We start from the raw sequence: 15,678 nt of genomic DNA on the forward strand, positions 1-15,678 counted from the left end.
GGCCCCACTACCAGCCCCCAATTCCCTCTCCCACCTCGCCCCCACCACAGACGGGCGCTCCCCTACCAAGAGCCGGCGGGCACCAAGGGACAACCCGCCGCTACGCCATGTCCTTCGGGGCCTTTCAGGGCCCTCCAGAACCCGCCACAGCCACTCCTCAGCATCTCCCAGCTCTCTCATCCCCTCACACAAGCTCTTTCTGCCTTCTGAACCAACACTTCGCTCCCACCCCCCCTTTTTCCGACATCTTAACCCGGCTCCCCAGCCGCTCCTCCCGAGCTAAAAGCGTCCCACGCCATCAACATGGCGGACACCGACACCTCCTTCCCCACCCCCTCCATCTCCCCGCTCCGCACAGCGCGGAGCCTGCCGGGAAATCGAGTTCCCACCCCGCGCTGCGCCGCGCGGCTGGTTCTCAGAAAACTACAAGCCCCAGAAGCCCCTGCGGCCGCCGGGCGCCAGCCAATGGGGAGGCAGCAGTGCGGTTGCTGGCTCCGCCCCGGCGGGCGAGAGAGGTGATGTCATTGCCCAGCGGGCGGCCGCGGGGGCGCGTCGCTGTTCATTGTGCTCCGGTGCCGCCTCCCGCTGCCGCTGCCGGCCACGGCGGGGGGGCCCGCTTCTGCTCCCGCCCTCTAGCACCGGCCCGGGGCGGCCCTGCCCCTATACCAGCCTGAGGGGCTGCCCTGCACCGGGGGCGGCCCTGCACCCATTCCTGAAGAGCGCTGCCTTGCGCCGAGCCCCGCTGCACCCATCCCGGGGGGGTTTGTTCTCCCCCCAGGGTGGCTCAGCACCCGTCCCGGGGGGCTGCGCTGCACGGGGAGGAGGGCTCAGCACTCATCCCTGAGCGGCGCTGCCTTGTGTTCAGCCCCGCTGTACCCATCCCGGGGAGCTGCCCTGCACCGGAGCGATTACCGGTACCCACCCCTGAGGGAGCGGGCTGTCTTGCACCTATCCCGGGGGGCTACACCACGCCAGGGACGGCCCAGCACCTACCCCTGAGTGTGCGGGAGCTGCACCGCACCCAGCCCCGCTGTCCCTGTTGTGGGGCGGCCCGGGGCTGCCAGCCTTCTCCCGCCGCCGGTGACCGGCTCCTGGCTCCCGCCTCGTTTTATGGTCGTGGAGAGGGAGGAAAAATCCCAAACCAGGTGAGTTCTGCGCTCCTTTTCTTTTTTTGTGTGTTTTTCCTTCCCCTTTTTACCTCCCCCCACCGCACGGCCGATGCGCTTCCCCGCACTGTACATTCTCTAGCGGGGAGAAGCGTTGCCGAGCGGGGCTGTGTTGCCTTTCCCTGGCATTGCTGAAAAAGAGATGGGGGGGAACCCAAACCCCAAAATCAGAGAAATACCGCGGAGATGCGTACCCCTCCCCACTCTTCGGGCCCGGGGGTCGGTGCGTCCCGCAGCCTCCGAGAGACTCCCGCAACTTCGGGATGCTCGGGGCGCTCCGAAATAGCGCGGTCCGGGACGGCGGACACCGGGCGGGGGAGAACCCCGTCCCGTTTGTCTTCTGCGCTGTATAACCGTCAAAATTAAAAGGGATTTTTAGTGGCTGTTATGAAGCGCTGCTGAGCGCCCGTGAGACCCGGTGTTCCTGGGAACAGAAAGAAATAACGATCTTTTAAAAAGTCCAATAAGCAAGGTCTGGTTTAGGATGTTTTTTTTGGGTGGTGTGGTACGTCTGTCTTTTGACACTCTGGTTCCTCCCCTCTTTCGGGGAAATGGGGGAGGATTGGAGTCAGGCTGGCTCTCCATTCCAGCTGCGTGCACTTGGTCCAGGTTTCTTTTCCAAGTCGTGTCATGAGTATGTGTCTTAAAAATTGTCGGCTGGACCTGCCTGATGGTTTGTTTCAGCTTCCTAAGGATCCTTCTTGTCTTTTCCCCTTTTATTATAAATACAAGAAGTGCAAATATTTTAAACTTTGTAAAAACTTTGTGGTTCAGCAGAGCTTTTGGTGTGGCTTTTTTTATTTGTCTCTCTGTTCCTTGCTGTTTCCAAGATGTGGTTCAGATCTTTGCTTGAACAGTGCTGTGATATGAGTGCAAGACATCTGATTTTTTTCTTTACTGTGTAACATCAGGATGTTTTTTCCCCTTCTATACCTACATTAGTGCTGCAATTACTCGTGGACCCCAGGTGTCTAATTTTGTGCTGGTGGCAGGGAAATGCATGTACACAGAGGGGTCCTGCTTGCCTCAAATCTGTCAGCATCTTTCAGTGCCCTTTAAAGTTAATCCACTGCAAAGCCAGGCATGGAGGCTGTTCTGAGAGCAGGAAGAGTGTGCAACTGAGCTGATATTTTTATACATTTTTTTTCCTGTACTGCATATTTGCTTCTGCGCTTCTCTTGTGTAACTGGCACTGTGTGTCCTCTGGCAGACTCTCCCTGGAATCGCCGTGCTGGGGGCCGGGTGACATGAGTGCAGTGGGGACAATGAGACTCCCTGTTTGGTTTGATCAAAGTGTTTGTAAACACCCAGGCAGTGGTTGGGGTGTCCGTATGCAATGCAGGGTGTTTTGCAGCCTCCCCTCTCCAAGTGGGATAAACATGCTGCATCCACACCTCCTCCTTGGATTTATTTTATCTGATTTTTTTTCCTTCCTTCCTTTTTGTTACTGACTCGAAGGGGAAAAACAACACTGTATGCAGGAGTTGCCTTTGTTTGGTTGGTCTTTTTTTAACATTTTTATTTCCTGGAATGGTATTTTCCTCAATTTTACAAGGGAGGGAACTGGTGATCTAATAGAGGGTTTCCCATCTTGGCTGTAAAAGGAGGAGTTTTATAGCAGTGATTTTGTTAGCTATGGAGAGGGCACTGGAAATGAAGTGATAATTTGAAAGCGTAGCCTGGGAATTGTTCTGGGAAATATTGATGCAGAAGTTGTGGAGAACAAGCAGGAATCCATGGCCAGGGGTGTTTTAGTTTAAAAGTAATGACATTTTTGTGATGTTCCTCTTTTTAATTCTGCTTTCATCTTTTATATGTGTATATATTTTTACAAGTATGTGTTGGTATTTATGCTTGTTTTATTATTTTTTCAAATGATCAAGTTTATTGAATTTAGACAGACTTGTGCTGATGTTGTCTTGTGTGCTAGTGTTTTCAAGCTATATTATACTACTGCAAGGAGTGGATTAAACATGTTAAAAATCTACACTGTTAATAAGTCGCAAAATTGCCTTACAGCAACAGAAATAGAGATGCATAAAGATGGACCAAAAGCTGCAAATCCTTCAATAGATGAGTGATTGCTGTGAAAAAGCACAGATGAGCTAAGGGGCCCTTCCTCCTGAGTAATGTGAGTCCTGATCATGCAAAGACCTAAATGCAATGGGTGCATTTACTGTGGTTCAGGAAGCCCCTGAGATGCTGGAAGCAGGAAGACCATTCCAGGAAGGCAGCACTAAAGATTTGTTCTGGTCTTTTATTTTTCCCCTTAATGTCCAGTGTTTGAAAGGGGATTTAGGGCTAGATGGTCTTGCGGTCATACTCTGTACAGTTTTCTTGCATATTAGTCCTGTTCTTTATCAAATTGAGTTTGATGCCATTGATTGGCTTCTTAGTAAAGCCAGAAATAACATTTTTGTAAATTGGGTTTATCAGCATCACTTGCATGCCCTGCACTGTTTTAAATCACCTGCTCCAGAACTGTTGTAGAAAGAGGTTCAAGCTGCTCTGAGATGCTTGAGTGTCTCCCAACCTTGTGTTTGATGGGGACCCAAAGACTGGTGAAATGAGGGGAACTGGGAAGAGCCAGATCTGGGACAGACTTGCTGCTTCATTAGCTTCACTTTCTTCTCTGCTCCAGAGCTGTGCTATGTGAGGACAGTGATTTTTGTAGCCTGGAGATGGGCTCTAGTGAGAACTGCAGTTTCTGCATGGAGAGGAGGATGGATGAAGAAGGCTCTCCAGGGACAACTGAGCAGTTGCTTCCCAAACAGGCATGGGAAGGGAAGGTGAGAATTGAGGAGTGGGAGGAAGGTGTCTGCGAGCAAACTGAACCTCTGTCGCCTTCCTGTGAAAGAGCTTTTCTCTGTTTGCTATCTAGGCTGGGTGCTCCTCTTCCCAAGCCTACCTGCAGGCAGTAGATGTTGCTTGTGGCCTGAGCCTGGAGCGCTGAGGATCTAACACAAGCTGCAGAGCTCCTGGTTTTAGCTCTGGAGCTGCTCTCTTTCGGTCCTTGCTGTGATAGCCAAACTGACATCCATCAATCAGTAAATTGAGATGGTTGCTCTAAATTTTGTGGCGTGTCCCAGGCACCAGGCAGGTGTATCTGGAACTGTTTTGGGGTCTTTTGTGGGGGGCGTGGGGGGAGGGAGGGGTATAGGGTTGCTGGCATTTTCTTATTTTTACATAAAATATAGCCAAACAATAAATTATAATAACTGAGAATTAGAAACACTCTTTTTCTAATTTTAAAACGTGTTGGCTTTTTTTTTTTTTTTCTGTTAAGGGCAGGACCGACAGTTTCAGTGCAAGCTTTGCTTTTGGCAAGTACAGAAAGAGGAGTGAGAAATGTGCTAGGAACTAGTTCCTGCCTATTGCCAAAAAATCCACCCAGGCAACGTGAGAGCCGGAGAGATTGGTTGCAGTTGTGCAGCTAGCATGGCAGGAGAGCAGAAGGTGGCACAGGGTGGCCATACCTCGCAGTGATCAGGCTGTTTAAGCCAGGAAGCTCACATGAATGCTTGCAAGACTTCAGAACAGGAGGTTTAGGAGACAATAAAATGGTTTCTGAACCCCAAACCATCAACCCTTGAGGCAGAGATGCTCAGCAACAGCCCTGCTTTAGCTGGAGGACAGATGAGATGACCTAAGTCAATGTTTTGATTGACTCTCTAGTTGCTGTAATTTCATTTTGCAGCAAGTCACTTAGCTTCCTGCCCCCTCAGTGGTTCTGTCAATAACTAACTAAATCCTCATTTTATTTTTAATGACTCTCTTACAGCAGGGAACAACTGACCTGCCATGTTTGTCATATAATCCTGGTGCCTCTTTGTTGGCCTATGCTTAAATAATGAATTTCAACTGGGGAGGTTGAGTCGAATATTCCTCAGGTACTAACATCTTGAAATAACTAGGGCAGAATGAGGATTAACTTGTCCCTTAAAATCATTAGAATCATAGAATGGTTTGGGTTGGAGGGAACCTTAAAGATCTACTAGTTTCCACCTCCCTGCCATGGGCAGGGACACCTTCCACTAGACCAGGTTGCTCAGAGCCCCATCCAACCTGGCCTTGAACACTTCCAGGGATGGGGCATCCACAGCTTCTCTGGACAGCCTGTTCCAGTGCCTCACCACCCTCATGGGGAAGAATTTCTTCTTTCTATCTCATCTAAATCTCCCCTCCTTCAGTTGAAAGCAATTACCCCTTGTCCTATTCTTACAAGCCCTTGTAAAAAGTCTCTCTCCAGCTTTCTTGTAGGTCCCCTTTAGGTACAGAAAGGCCACAATAAGGTCTCCTTGGAGCCTTCTCTTCTCCAGGCTGAACAACCCCAGCTCTCTCAGCCTGTCCTCTCAGCAGAGCTGTTCCAGCCTCTGATCATTTCTGTGGCTCCTCTGGCCCCTCTCCCACAAGTCTATGTCTCTCTTATGTTGGGATCACCAGAGCTGGACACAGCGTTTAAACAGACTCAAGACCACATTAGATGCTGCTGCTGTTACAGCAGTTTCATAACTAATCTGTGCTATTAAACATTGGCCCTGCATAAGGTATTAGTGAGATTTGCGGTGTAATGTCATTTGATTTCACCCTGCGTAGATAAAAAAAAAATCATTAGAGAGCTTTGTTGCATTGAGCTGGGGAGAGATATTCAGGTTGTGAACAGCTTGAGACTTAATTGCTATTTGTCATCTCACCTTGCCTGGAGTTACTGCTCTCACTACACTGCACTTCTTTCTGTATGCAGAGGTGCACTCTGATATACTTCAGGCAAAATTTAAACCACCTGTTTAAACTAACCTAGCTATTAGTTTCCTGAGATAATTAGGGAATAGTTGTACAAACAGAGGAGAAAAACCTTCAGTAAGGTCTTGCTTTGCTCGATCTAGATAGACCCTCACGGAAGTCTGCTGCTGTCTTTTTAAAGATCACAGGATACCCTGTTTATTTTTCTTTCCTTTTAGCAGAAATGGTTTCTTTTATGTATTGCTGAACTAAAAGTTAACTGTAACCTTTGAGTATCTGAATAGTGTTTTCTTTTAGACCTTGAAAAGAGTAATGAGTGAGGAAAGAGAGAAGAAGAAGGGAGGAAAGGCTGTGCTGGCATGAAAACAGATGAGCTTGCACATGGTTTCTCAAAAGACTGTATCCTACAGGGTCAGTTTGAAAGGGGGGGAAAAAACAAAAGGTATTGGAGGTGCCAAAGTGTACAAAAGTCAAGCTGTGCTTGGGTAACTCCGTACTGCTAGAGATGCTCTCCGTGGAGAGAGGGACTTCATACAGCCCAACCTGCTGCTGCACCGTGCTGCTTCTCCTCTGCGATGAAGTTACTGAAAACTAAATGCTGCTTTATTGATTAAGCAAAAGGTCAGAGAAAGGGCAGCATGTTTGCATTTAAAGTGGGAGTATTTCTTGGTATGAATCCAACCTATTATTTGCAAAGGGGAATCTCCGTGGACCTGTGGTGCCACACGTGGTGCTGAGCCTTGAGGCTGATCTGCTGGGAACAGTGAAGAAAATGAATCTGATCGCTACTGTGAGGTGTGAGAGCCTCACAGACAATCAGTTGCCTGTGCTTTCTGAAGTGTTTTGGACCAAGCTCCTTACATACCCCTGCCCCGGAAGCATGGCCATGGAAGCATGAGATCCCTCTCCAGAGCAATCAAGTGGTTAGAATAGAATATTTCAGTTGGAAGGGACCTACGATGATCATCTACTACAACTGTCTGACCAACGCAGGGCTGACACAATGCTCGAGCATGTTATTAAGGGCGTTGTCCAAATGCTTGTTAAACACTGACAGGCTTGGGACATCGACCACCTCTCTAGGAAGCCTGTTCCAGTGTCTGATCACCCTCTTGGTAAAAAAAATGTTTCCTAATGTCCAGTCTAAACCTCCCCTGGTGCAGCTTTGGATGATTCCCATGTGTCCTGTCACTAGGTACTGGGGAGAAGAGCTCAGCACCTCCCTCCCTATGTCTCCTCCCGAGGAAGCTGTTGAGAGATATGAGGTTGTCCCTCAGCCTCCTTTTCTCCAAACTAGACAAGCCCAAGGTCCTCAGCTGCTCCTCACAGGACATTCCTTCCAGCCCTGTCTCTCCAACAAAGCTGTGTGGGGTTGTACAGGATGTTTCACCTGGGCTGTGACTACTGAGACAGGACCAGCTTGAGGGAAACTGCTGATGCACTTGTTCCCCTCCACTTTCTCCCGCTTGTTTTCCATCTGCCTAAGCCTCTTCTTGCTCCACAGCAGCCACCCCACCTCCCCTTTCCCCACCACTTTTCTTGTCTAGTGAGGTTCATCAATAACCTTTGAGAGCTTTGGATACTCCATGACTACAAATGAATTCAGGGAATGCTGCGAATGAGCGTAAATAGAGACTCTTTTCTGAAGAAGACATGATACCAATAGGGAACAGGTGACTAAAGATGTTGGGTGCAAAGAAGAGCGTGCATCTGATTAGCAAACCAGCGCAGCTACGCTCTGCCCTGCGGCAGATGAAACTTAATGCATGGGACCTTGTCAAACCCCCTTGTCTTTCCAATGGTCAATTTTGCTCCAAATACCTGTTTTCATCCATGGATACAAAAGTGGTGGGAGATTGAGAAAAATCTGTGCTCTGGAAAAATCCCAGGTCCATGTTCAGGATGAAGATCAACACCTCGAGTTGAGAGGTAAATGCCGACTTTCAGATTTATGGGCCATCAAAGAAGTAGTGAAAGAGATTGCCAGGATTAGAAAACAAATCATGTTTCTAACCCCCCCTCCCCAGATTTGGAGCTTGCGACATTGCAAAGGATGCTTTCAATAATGAAAAGCTGGCTTGGAAAAATAGTCATTAGCACTTCCCTGTGATTTAAATTTCATTGCCTGAACTCAGAGTAATGGAAAATAGATCAGTCAAGGCTTTTTATCTAACAAGTTTTTAAAGGAAGCCACTTTCATGTCTAATTAGTGAGAAGTTCTCCGTGGTGCCATCTCTTACCCTTCCAGGGTCTAACACATGTGTTTTCATGACAGTTGTGGCTGCAGCATGGGAATATTTACTTAAAATAACATCCTTTCTTGAAAACAGAGTAAGATAAACTTGTATATAAATTTATTTCTTAGACAACCTGAATCATTGTTAGCGACCTCAAAAAGTCCCCTAAGGGGTGTCCATGCTGTGTGGTCTTATTTTCCTGTTGTTTTTGGATGGCAGAGGGAGTTTTAAATTCCTCTTCTCCAACACTGGAAATTCAAGCTTTATTATAATGGCTACTGAACTTGATTAACTGAGAGAGGAGATGACTGCCACTTGAAAAAATAATCCTTCTTCTTTGTGTGCTTGCTTTATAGCTATTAACTCAAATACCTGAAAAATAAATGTAGGGTTGAAAGAGCTTTCCTTACTCATTTGGTATCCCTGTTAGTCCTCTGGAGACATCGGATTATTCCACCCTGAGGTGAGTAATCTTTGGAGGTGAGAGTCAGGTAGCCTGAAATTGCTGTAGGGGTATCAGTTCATTTTTGAGTATTGGGAAGAAGATTAAGAGAAATAATATTAGCCTTTTTATTCCTGTATCTCCCCTGAAGTTCATGGTGCAGCGTGTCCTGTGGAGAAAAAGTATTAACTCGGATAAACCTGTGGTAATGAATTTAATCAAAACCTCAGCAAAGACTGGAGTAATCTGTAGCTTTGGCAGGAGCCTAAGGGCGGGTGTGGGATTTCCGAATGTCTCTGGGCTGCTGAGGATCAGAACATCAGTTCCCAGCATCAGGTTCCATGTCCTGGTTGACCAGAGGTGTTCAACCTGCATGACGGTGGGTTTGGGCTCTGCTCCTCTTGTCTGTAATCCCTGTTTCTGTGGCATAACAACAGAAAAGTGCTTTCACCCTAAAGGGATTGTTTTAACACAATTTGCAGCTAATTCCATGTTTTCTGCCTAAAACCTGCCCAAGTGAAGCAGATATCTGTACCGCTGCATTTACCCCATCCCTGTGGGCAATAGCTGCCTCCTGTCTGTAGCCAACAGAAGATCATGGCACCCTCTCATTTCTTGTGTATCTGATAACGTAAAGGTCTCCACTGTAAATATTTGCTCTTGAGAACATTAGGTACTTACGGGGTGATTTTTGAATAGTGTTGGATCTATTAAAAAAAATCATGCAGAGGCTGTATCTGAGCTGCCTGTACCAGAAACTTGAAACATCAGAAGCAAAGTCGGTGCCTGATTTCTCTATTGCATTTGTCCTTGTTCTGAACAATTCGTTCCTTCTAAAAAGGGAACTGTGCCCATTTTCTTCAAGCCAGCGGTATTCATGTTTCTAAAATATGGTAGTAGCATTTTGCTCAGATAGATGGATGTGTGTGTGTGTGCACGCATAGAAAACTCCTAAATAAACCCAGGTTTCTGTTAACTCTTTAATTTCAGCAGGCAAAGAGGAACCTAGAGTTGAGCTCTTAACTCCGGGCTACCAGGTTTCTGCTTGACCTGTTTCGGAGAGGGAGGTGTGAGTGTTTGGCTTGGCTGGAAACTGCTTTGTGGTGTCTGTAGGAACAAGGTCTCCTCTGTGTTGTGCTGTGCTGCTCGGTGTTGCCATGTGCTGCCCATCGCTTGCAGGGATGTTGCGGATGTTCGATGCAGAAACAAACTGTGTCTCTTTAGCAGCCACTAACCCCAAATTCTGAAGCTTGTTTTGCCTTCCCCCAAAGCTGGAAAACAAACTTAAATAAGTCCATGTTGTGATCCTGAAGTATTTCTCAGTATTTCCGTTATGTTTGTAAACCTTGGAAACTATGGTAGTTAATGTAGAGTTCTTCCTTCTACTATAAATATATATATATATATATATATAAAGTAGCAGTTCTGTTGTCACAGTTCTTAAGGAAAACTGTGTCTTGGTGCACTTACAGTGAGCTGTGCAGGTGGTTGGTCCCTGTATGTCACCAAGAAGCACTGACACTGCAGTGTCCTCAAATGCACGGCCTGTGAGAGGTGTCTGTTGGCTCATGTTGAGTATCACTGTCCTGGAGATGCTTGAGATTCCACCGTCCTGTGCCATCATACATGGTTATTATGGACCATTAATGAACTTTCTACTGCAGATGTGTATTTTTAAAGCTCCTTCTCAAGCTGCTGCACGGCCAGAGACATTTGTGCTTCAATCATTACTCTTTGCCTTGTTCAACATAAACCTTTGGTCTTTTGTCAAGGGACATCCTATTTATATCAGTGTTGTCTCTAACCGCAGGATTGGGAAACTTCTTGGTTGAAACCAATCTTAAAGTTATTATTTTTTGCTAGGTTAAGTTTTTTGGGACAGTGTTGCAGGCTGATTCACTTTGCAGCCATGCAGGTGCTTAGCTGGTATTCAGTAATAACTAAACCCAGCATCTTGAAAACAAATCCCTCCTAGTTAGAAATTCGGAACTGAAGAAATTTAAAATAAATTGGGTATTGACTTGCACAATGAAATAACCAAGGAAAACATTCGTTGTGGGCTGAGGCTAATTCTTTTAGAATAAAGGAGGCTGATTGTGAAATAAATATTAAAGTATCTCATTAAGTTCTGCAGTTTTACAAAAGCTGTTGCCACAGGGTATAAAAACCTGGAGTGAATTGTTGTTTGTTTCCTGCAGCTGTCAGTCATCAGTGGTGGTGAGTGCGTTACACCAATTCGGAGAGTAGCCGTTAGTAACCAGGCCATCCTCCTTCAATGTCAAACTCCCTGCTGGGAAATGTGTGAAACTACATAAAAATCCTTCCATTTTGTTAACACATCTTTCACAATATTCCTTGTTTTGCTTGATGACATCACTTTGTGAAGATACTAAAGAAGGTTTTAAAAATATCTCCCCTGCAATGTTGGGTGATGGTCAGTTAATGGATTTAGTTACGTGTCTCTCGCACTCTGGGCGACTGGTCCATTCCCAGTTCTACCTCTGATGTGGTTTTTGAGTAGTTCATCTCTTTTTGACTGTTCCTATATTTTATGTATAGATTAGATTTTATTATCCGTTATAAGGTCTTTGGGATAGGGCTTTTATCTGTTAGTCCCTACTTTGTACAGTGCGAATCTGCAGTTCTCTGCAATCTGTAGTTGTTACTGTGAGATCAGTAACCAGTGCCGTAACCTGGGGAGGAGGGAACAGCCATTAGTGATTTTGGGGAGTGACAGTCTCCTTAATTTCGCTGCAAATCCACCTATATAATTTGCAGTTTTGTCTAGAAAAATGTACTTTGGACTTTGAAGGCAAGACAATTGAATTATGCATCTGTTTTGTGTATATAGGCAAGTCACTCCTAAACTTTGTCTCTTGGTTGCCTCCATCTGTAAAATGGAGACAACCTCAGAGGGATGCCTTGAATATTCATCAGTGATTTATTGTATGCTGCTGAAGAAAAGTGTTGCGGGCAATGTTAATGAAGTTTATTACTCAGCCCCTCTGCTGCATGTTGATCAGTATTTCAAACATCCGCAGTCTCCACGGCGAACGCTAGCAAATTCGTAACTGTACTTAGCTAGTAGATGACAATAATAACTTCAATTTACGTGGGGCTTTTCCTTTGGAAGAGCTCCAAAGCATTTTATAAACTGTAATGCAAACCGTAGTGTAAATATTGCCTTAGCAGCCACCAGCTATCAGTGAGGTGCTGTGTGATGGATAGTGCAATGCAGCTGGCAGCCGTACGCGAGAGGACGGCAAAAAAAAGAGAATTAATGCTGCAAACGGTGGACACAGCACAGGCAGGGCCATAGAAAGACAAAATGACGCTACCTGAATTGTGTTTTTTAGCTTTGATATGAGCAGTGATTCTTGGAGATCAAGTGGCTCATGTCAAACATGGCATTTCTGGTGCAGTCCCACAGTGCTGAGATATTGGTTCAATTTCAGTTGAGCAGGACGAGCCCTGATTGCTCTCAGGGCTTGCTTTTTTTTGCAGAACATGTGCGTTTCTGGATGTCTTCATTGAAATCCCATTGTTGTATCACAGTAATTCAATGTTTTGTCAGCCTAGTATGACTGTCCCTGTAGTGCTCTCCTCTTATGGAGGCAAAAGTTACAGTCACTTGGAGTTCACTCTGTACATCCAAAAGACTTTGAAGGATAACCCAGATAACTTACTCTCAAACCGAAGTCCCATTAACCCTAAATCTTTTCTGAAAGTGTAAATAGTTTTGCGAAGATGTTGGCTAAGGATTTGTTGTGTTCATCTTGGTTTGTTCACCGAATGATGGAGCCTTGGCTTTTCCCCTGAATTGCAGGCACCTAAGTTGGGTTATCTAAAATTGAATAATGTTGTTATAGGTCCCAGATGGCAGATTCAGAAGTGCTCTCAGATGCTTGTCTCACAGTTTGATAAGGAGGTCAAGACCTTGTATACAACTAGGTTGGACATCTTAGTTAGCTCCTCGAAGGCAGATAGGATAAAACAGTGCCACTGTGTGGGGTGTAATCTGCTGGACCTCTATAACACATTACTGCTTTAACAGACTAGACCCAAGGCTCATGTTGTCAAGTCATTTATTAAGAGGTTCCTTAGCTTTTGAGTCCTGTGTAGGAACATGTTTGGAAAGGTTTTGAGCTCTTTCAACTCTGGTGGCCAAGCGTTGAAGCTTCAAGGGCTCAGAACCACTAAAAAGACAGAGAGGTCCAGAAACTGGGTAACACAAATAAGTAGCTCCAATTGGAGCTACAACAGGAACATCTGGAGAAGAAATGCATGGCTGCTATGTGTGCTTTTGGTGGACGGGCATTAGTGTCCTGAGCAACCAGACAGCTGCAGCCAAGCAAAAAAGGGGTCAGCCCAACTTAGTTATAGCATGGATGGTGATTTGGGGCTCATCCCAGCTGCCTGTTGGTCACAAAAAATTTAGAAATTGTATTGTAATTTATACTTTTGCTGAAACAGTCTTTTCTTCAGTAACTTTCGAGCCTGTTGGCCAGGCTAGATGATTGCAAAAACTTGTTTTCCTTACAAAAAGCTTTGAGAGGGGAGACTGTTGAATTCAGATGCTTGTTTGGTAATGTTAATCGACAGCTTGCCTTGCAGAGAGGGATCTAGCTCTGCAGAAAGTGGTCTGGGGGTTTTGGCTGATGGCAAGTAGAACATGAGCCAACAGTGTCCCTGGCAGCCAAGAGGGACCCGTGTCCTGGGAGCATCCAGCACAGCATGGCCAGCTGGGCAGGGAGGGGATTGTCCCGCTCTGCTCTGCACTGGAGCGGCCTCACCTGGAGCACTGTGTGCAGGGCTGGGTGACACAAGATGAAAAAGATATAAAGCTACTGGTGAGTGTCCAGAAAAGGGCTACAAAGTTGGTGAAGGGTTTGGAGAGGAAGCTGTATGAGGAGCGGCCAAAGTCACTGGGTTTGTTCAGCCTGGAGGAGACTGAGGGGAGAGCTCATGGCGGCTACAGCTTCCTCACAAGGGGAGGAGGAGGGGCAGGGCTGAGCTCTTCTCTCTGGTGACCAGTGACAGAACCCGAGGGAATGGCAGGAAGATGTGCCAGGGGAGGTTTAGGTTGGACATGAGGAAAAGGTTCTTCACCCAGAGGGTGCTGGACACTGGAACAGGCTCCCCAGGGAGGTGTCACGGCCCCAAGCCTGACAGTGTTCAAGAAGAGACTGGACAATGACCTCAGACACACGGTGTGAACTGTGGGGTTGTCCTGTGTAGGGACAGGAGTTGGACTCCATGATCCTTGTGGGTCCCTTCCAACTCAGGACTTGCTATGATTCTATGGTGTGAAGAACAGGTTGCATTGTATCATCTTTAGGCTTGGTCTGGGCAAACCAGTATTTGTTTGAAGCACTCTGGGCCAATGGAGACCTCAGCAGTCAATAGAGCACTGCTTGAGGCTTGGCTTCCTGCCTGGCTATTTGCTTACACCAATCTATAATAAAAACAAAACACAAAGTATAATTATAGCCTGGTGGATGAATTTATATTTTTGGTATGTTGCGTTGTTGCTGGAACTACTTTAAAGCTCCTGTGTCGAGGATCCTGTTTTTTCTAGATGTTTTAAAAAAACATAAATTCAGTATTTTGCTAGGCCTCATCCTCCACTAAGTATACATATTGATAACAGTCAATGACTGCATTAATGTTTAATTCAGTACATTTTTCAGATTTAGGGTCTCATTTATCTATATTGCTGTGATAGATTCCTCCTGGAAATACCATGGTCATTAGAGGAGATGCCAATTTGCAAGCATTACTGTGACATGTGTAACCAACCTGTCTTGTTTTGATCCTTTCATTACTGCCACTTATGACTTTAATTGTGTACCATCTCAGGTAGGACCACAGGAAGGAGTGTGAAGGTTTCATTTGCATGTAAATGGCACTTAGAGAAGGTGTTAACAGAATTCAAGCAGTACTATGCAGAAAAAAATAGCATGTCCAGTATGCAAGCAACTTTGAAGTCTAGTGGTTCAGACATTGCTAATAATAAGAGTGTTTTTCTTCTGATATTGCAAATGCACCTTTGAAATGGACAAGGCAATTGGTGTGATTTAGGAAGAGAATTGTTATGGAGAACACCTTCCTGTAATTAGCATCTATCTCCCCCCAGGAAGGAAGGACTTGTAATTTGTGTGCCCTTTCTAAAAGGCAGATGTGCTAAATTAATCTAACTATGTGTTGTGATATATAGGGATACACTGGAAGAAGTTGTACACTTAAACTAACTGGATTTCTCATGTGCGAGAGGTGGATGTTGCCGGAGGTGTGGGATGTTCTCAGGAGCTGAAGGACAGACGTACAGGCTGTTTTGTGAAGCTTGTTTGGCATCTGAGGGTTTTGTCCAAGGCTCTGACATTTTACCCTGTAACTTCTGTTTTTTAAAAGGGAACATCTGTCACTTTATCCTAACCCTGAAGTGGTTCCCCTGTGTGCCTCAGTGTGTGGTTAAGGTCGTTTTAACCTCTTGCAAAGGACACATTCATAATGGCTATTTTGGCCGTTCCCAGGCAAGTCAAGATACTTTCCATCACACTTCTGCTTTTGTATAGAAAAGGCTCTCTCTGAACAGTCACAGAAATCCATGTAAATATTGAAAACACATCTCGTGACACTTCAAATCCTTCCCCATAATTTCCTGCTCTCCTACTGTTTGCGAGGAACCTGAGCCATGGGCTTTCAAGTCACCATCAGTGTCTCAGGCCGGTGGAGCTGGGAGGGATTGCCATTCTCTGTGGATCAGACCCAGAGGAAAATGAGTGGCATGAGAGTAACACTTGATATTTCCACTTAGGGACAGTTGTGTTAGCCTCAAGAGGGGAGACTTGCAGCTTTATATTAAGGTTGGTCCACCAAGCAGCATCCTTTCTTCTGCTTCTTGTTTCTGTGTGTTGCTACAACATCCATGGCCCATCATCGCATCTTGAATAAATGTGCAAACATGAAACACAGTTTCCAGCTGGCAGAGCTCAGCACTTTCTGGTGGGTGACAACAGGTCATGGTCACAAACAGGCAGAGAAAAGCCAGGCAACAGCAGTATTTTTGGCCAGGAGACAGCTCGGTGGG

General features: G+C 46.0%; 1 protein-coding gene across 2 annotated transcripts in view; it reads left to right on the forward strand.

Annotated features, from left to right (window-relative positions):
* Window positions 1-520: 520 nt before the first annotated feature.
* The window catches only part of RAB30 (RAB30, member RAS oncogene family), a 50,060-nt gene continuing 34,902 nt past the window's right edge, over window positions 521-15,678 (forward strand). Inside the window, exon 1 of one of the 2 annotated variants that reach the window (XM_065832801.2) lies at window positions 521-1,145. The gene's annotated coding sequence lies outside the window, so the exon portion shown is untranslated. Of the gene's footprint in view, window positions 1,146-3,847; window positions 3,956-15,678 lie in introns of those variants that run through there. The other variant, XM_071801642.1, reaches the window with a different exon arrangement.

This window comes from Patagioenas fasciata, chromosome 1 (assembly GCF_037038585.1).
Source record: "Patagioenas fasciata isolate bPatFas1 chromosome 1, bPatFas1.hap1, whole genome shotgun sequence".
NCBI classification, from domain to species: Eukaryota; Metazoa; Chordata; class Aves; order Columbiformes; family Columbidae; genus Patagioenas; species Patagioenas fasciata.